Source organism: Brassica oleracea, chromosome C8 (assembly GCF_000695525.1).
Source record: "Brassica oleracea var. oleracea cultivar TO1000 chromosome C8, BOL, whole genome shotgun sequence".
Taxonomy (NCBI): Eukaryota; Viridiplantae; Streptophyta; class Magnoliopsida; order Brassicales; family Brassicaceae; genus Brassica; species Brassica oleracea.
Genome location: NC_027755.1, coordinates 22,628,747 through 22,634,465, shown reverse-complemented (window position 1 = coordinate 22,634,465; position 5,719 = coordinate 22,628,747).

Here is a 5,719-nt window from a genome sequence, read left to right as displayed (position 1 = left end):
TGTTTTAGGAAAGTTTCTTATGGACCTAAGCCATTAATTCTCGTGTCACAGTTGACCGTACCCTCTGTTGTCAATTTCATCCAGTGGCTAAGGTGAGGGTTATTCCGTTTAATCCCGTGCTAGTTTAGTACTACCATTATGGAAAGTTTAGATTCGAAACATGTTCCGTCTCTGTGAATCGAGTCTAACTGGAGTCTTGTTTTTTTTTATTTTATTCTTTGTCTAAACCGGAGATAGGAAATTAGATGATTCAACAGTTGATTGATTTGGTTGATGTTAAAAGACGGTTATATATAAGTATACATATAGTATGGATTGGTTAGCCACAATGCTATGTAGTATAGAAGTGCTTCCCTATACTCCCGCAGCTCATGCGTGGTACAGAAGTGCTTCCCTGTACGCCCCACAATCTCAACTCAAACAATTGTCACGTAGTACAGAAGTGCTTCCCTGTACTCCCGCAGCTCATACGTGCTACAGAAGTGCTTCCCTGTACGCCCCGTAATCTCCACACAAATAGGCCGATACAGAAGGTGAATGTGAGAGTATAGGGAAGCACTTCTGTACTACATATACTTTTGGTATACATAAAAATTTATATATCTATATCCGTAAGAGGAAAATGCGGGGTGCAACGAATAGCTATGTACTATAAGCGCATTGGTTGTTATGTGTGGCGCATTAGGTGCCGTGTTTGTTTCATGCTAGAGCTAGACCTACATAGTCGTAGTGCTATGTACTGAGTCAGTGGTTTGCGGTTTAGCATCCCATACCTCACTGGGTGACTCCCATGTTGCTCACCCCTCTTTTCTCCTCCTTCCAGGTGAGACTGTCGAGCATGAGTGATTGCTATTGGATTGGTGCTTTTGGGCGTTTACTTCTTTCTATTTCAGACTTGCGGGTTTTATGGTTTTATCGTATTTTTCTAGATTTATTCTATTATTTGGATTTATGACTAATTGTCGGATTTATGATATGTGCAGACGATTTATGAGGATTAATAAATTGAGTGTTCACGATTATTATTTATTATTTTATTTTGGAGAGTACGGGTATTACAGAGACGCTTGCAAATTGCAAAAGAAATAATATCTTTCGTGTGATGGAGGAAATATTGGAGAATACTTTGTTCTCTATCTACACTTTGTGTACGTAGTAAATTCCCGTATATAAAAGACGAAATGAAAAAAAAAATGAGTGTAGCATGATCGTGAAATCAGTGTGATACATGTCTTCTCAAATATGGGAAAGTAACTAAGCATACTCTAGTTAGATTTAATGTTTTAGTGATAAAATCTACTTGTGGTCTTAGTCTAATAGTTTAACTAATCTGTAAAACTAAAGAGAAAGGCGGTTTGGGAGTTAGATCCTTGAAGGAAATAAATTGGGTAAGCGGTCTCAAACTGATATGGAGAATTCTATCCTCTCAATCCTTGTGGGTAGGCCTGGGCGTTCGGGTACCCGTTGGCGATCGGATCGGAATTTTCGGGTTTTCGCTCCTAGGTCCTATACTAAAATTTTATTAATACGGGTCGGGTTCGGATAATAACACTTCGGGTTCGGTTCAAAATTGTATTGCGTCTTAAAACCCATAAAGTAATCATATATCGTACGGATTCGGGTTATATCGGTTCGGATATAACCAAAATAAAAAACAAAATTTTTGAAGTAAAACATAAAAAAAAACATCTAAATTAAATAAAAATTAATCTATCACACATAAAATTGATAAAATAACAATAAAATGTTAAATCAAGCATGAAAACAAACATTATTTGTAAACAATATGTATTGCCTTATAGAGAGTAGACTTTTTTTATTTCAATGAGCAAATTATAAAATACTTATTTATAACTAATTTTTTACTTAAATTATTTATTAAAATTTTAATATTTATTATTATATATCATATTACCAGAAATTTTGAATTTAATAATTGAAATACTTATTATATTTCAAAATATTTATATTAACTATTAATTTTGGATTTTCGGGTTACCCGTTCGGGTTCGGTTAATGACACTTCGGGTTCGGATATTTTTTGTATCACCCTACAAGACCCGTTCGGGTATTTTTACATTTCGGGTCGGATAACGGGTCGGGTTTTTCAGTTCGGGTTCGGTTCGGATTTCAGGTTCCAGATTTTATGCCGATGCCTACTTGTGGGTTAGTTGGATTAAAAAATACCTCATCAGGAAGGGATCCATATGGACAGTGAAAGAGAGCACTCAGAATGGTTCTTGGATGTGGAAGAAGATTTTGAAGTGTTGAGAATCAGCAAAGCTATTCTATCGGGTTGAAGTTAGGAATGGGAAGAAAAATTCTTTTTGGCATGAGAAGTGGTCTTCGTTGGGTTGTTTGATAGATGTCCTGAGAGATGGAGGTCACATCGATTTGGGTATTCCACATAACGCAACTGTGGAGGATTGTAGAGATCATAGACGAAGGTATCATTGGGTAACCCTTTTGAATAGAGTGGAGATTGAGATTGAGAAATACAAAGTAAGCTTGGTACAGGAGGAGGATATGTCCTTGTGGAAAAATGAGGACGGAAGATATAAAAAAATATTTTCCACTCGAGAAACATGGAAAATGATCAGAGAGAAGTATCAGTTTTGTGATTGGTATAAAGCAGTCTGGTTCAAATATGCAACGCCAAAGTTCTCTTTTATTCTTTGGATTGCTATGAATGGAAGATTATCAACAGGAGAAAGGATGAGAGGATGGAATGTGAATGTAGATACTTCTTGTGCTCTGTGTCAGGAACCAATGGAGACCATGAAGCATCTGTTCTTTGAATGCTATTACTCAGCACAGATATGGGAAACTCTAGTAAAGGGGGTGATGAGAGATGAGTATACATGGGATTGGGAGAGACTTATCAGACTACTGTCGGGAGGATCAGATTGGAACAGAGTAATGTTGTTTATAATGAGATATGTGTTTCAATCCACAGTTCACACTATCTGGCGTGAACGGAACTTAAGAAGACATGGTGAATCCCCATCTCCGAGTACCGCTATTGGTTAAGAGGATTGACAAAAACATGAAAAACAAGCTTACAGTTATTCAGAAGAAGGGAGATAAAGATTTTGAGGAAGAGATGGTTACATGGTTTAGCACAAGATTGATTTGAAGCTTTGTTATGCGTAGAGGAAAATTTGAAAATTAGGAAAAATTTGTTCTATTTTCATAAACTCTAAAATAGGAAGCACTTGTTGTAACAAGGCATTTTTTCTTTGAATTAAATTTAACATTCAATTCAAAAAAAAAGTTTAACTAAGGATTTATTAATAATCTTACATCAGAAAATATGAATTTGAGTTTAAAAAAAATATAATTTATCATTAATTATGTAAATTAATGGTTAAAATTTTATAAAAGGTTTTTAGTATGGTATAAGAGCAGCTCCATCCACTAGTATTTAAAGTGTAGTTTCTTATCACCAAAATAATAATATTATAGCATTATGTAATTATTTTTAGAAGATTGAGTTATTGATGGAAAGGCACATGACATTAGAAGTGAATAGATTGTTCTTAAAATTGGAAAAAAGATATTTTGTGACTCTCTCTCCTATTTTCTTTTTATTTTTCAGTTTCTTTTAGAGTTTAGATATCTTTTACAAATTTCATTTGGAGTTGCTCTTAAGCACAATATGGTACAAATAAAACTGCCAGACAATCATAAAACAAAGAGATGTATACTGTTATAGAATTGTTTTATAATATTTTCGTAATCTGTAGTAATATAAATAACCTGCTTGTGACTTTGGATTCTGTAATTGAGGTCAAAAAAAAAGGAAAAAGAAAAAAAACAAAAAGTGGGTTGTGACATGATTTGTATAATGTATGGTCCTGCATGTTAGAAAAAGGGATGCATCGTCGATCGCCCACATGGTTATATGACCAAACAAAGGACTCGTCACAAGTTTCAGGTACAGTTTGTTCACCTCTTTTACTAGTAATCTAATACAACCTCCCCTAAAAATAAGGAATCATGCATGGCAATGCCACACACAACAATCGTGTTTTTTTGCTGTGAGTTGCAAATACATTGAATTAGGCTCAGCCAAGCTTTAACAGAATGTGAATCGATTCTTGAAATAGTACTATATGCTTTGACATAACAAGAAATATTAGTTAGGCCATGTGAAGTGTCTATCAAACTAAAGTTGATCTATAAAACTAAACGAAACTTAGAGAATATGAAAGAGACTACATTTTCCAACCACAATCAAAACAATAAAAGAGGTTATTCTTTGTACTATGAGGTTAAGAATCCAACCAAATTGTACCAAACTTGAAACGTATGATGATCCTAGTTTTCGAAATTTTTCACGTTGTGTAATTACGAGAGCTATCAACGGTTGGAGCACAATGGTTAGATTCAGTTGCCATGTAGCCTTATATATGTCTATTATGTAATCAACTGTTAGACATTATGATCATTTAATAAATTTTAACTTAAGGTAATAATTGACTATAACAAAAGATAAACACATTCTTTTTTCTTTTTTTTTTGTAAAAAAGATAAACACATTCTTTTGTACAAAACAAATGGAAGTTTGTGGAATATACCTTCAAAGTATTTTCTCACTCACAGGACTAGTCTGTATTGGCTCTTAGCATTTGTTTACGAAAATTTATCTTAATTTTTTTCTGCAGTCGTTCATCAATTAACAAATAGATTAAAACGGAAATTGGCACAAAATGCTAAATGGCATAAATGTCTTGGAAAAAATTAGATCTAGGTTCTAGTTGGAATCTGGTCGAAGTACGAGTTAATTAGAGATGGTCACGGATTTTTGGGTTTACTTTAAAAAAAAAATTCAGTACTATCTAATCTTTTCAATATCAACGACATGTATGAAGTGCAATAAATGTGTGCCAAACTATCACACCAGAAACATGTTTTGCCTTTTCTTCGATATAACACAAGAAGAGGCTCATCGTCGGAACGTGAAGCGGAATGTTCACGTGAAATAACTATTTCATCTAGCAATCTATTCGCGTTGGAAAATTACTTGGCAGCAAAACCCACGTGGTTCACCGAAAAAAATTGATTCTATTTATATTTTAATAGTTTGACGATAAATATGAAATAGACCTATGGAAACGGGATAGAGAGTAGAGCTTCATATTTTTGCTTGCAATAAATTAGTAGATGAAATGAAATATTAGTTTCAGTTTCGATTCTACGAAAGTTCGTTTTTAGACACCCTAACTGAATACCATAGACCATGTCTCTACTGTGGAACAGAAAAATAAAACGTGACAAAATTAATAATGTGTTCTCTCACAAGTAACAAGTATTTGTCTTGAGGAATAGTTCGAATATCATTTGCAATAATATGTTCCACGAATCATATGCCATGTGATCTAAGTGATAACAAGTCAAATCATCTGGTATACTGTTCTCGTATATTTCGACGGATTGAGTGATGGCCTCTGTCTTGTGTTGATCATTCGAGTTCTTTACAAGCTCGGTGGGTTCGTCGTATGTATTGACATTATTAACCCTAATATTTTTTTACAAAAAGATATAGTGCCATAAGATGTTGTTCATACAAGACAAAATACACGTGAAGTGACCTAAAGTGTTTTTTTCTTGCCTACCTTAAAAACTCGAAAAGACATATAAACAATATAAATTCTGTTATAAAAAGAACCGGTATTTTATTGTTTCGCAGGAATTTAGATAAGGGCGAAATTTTATA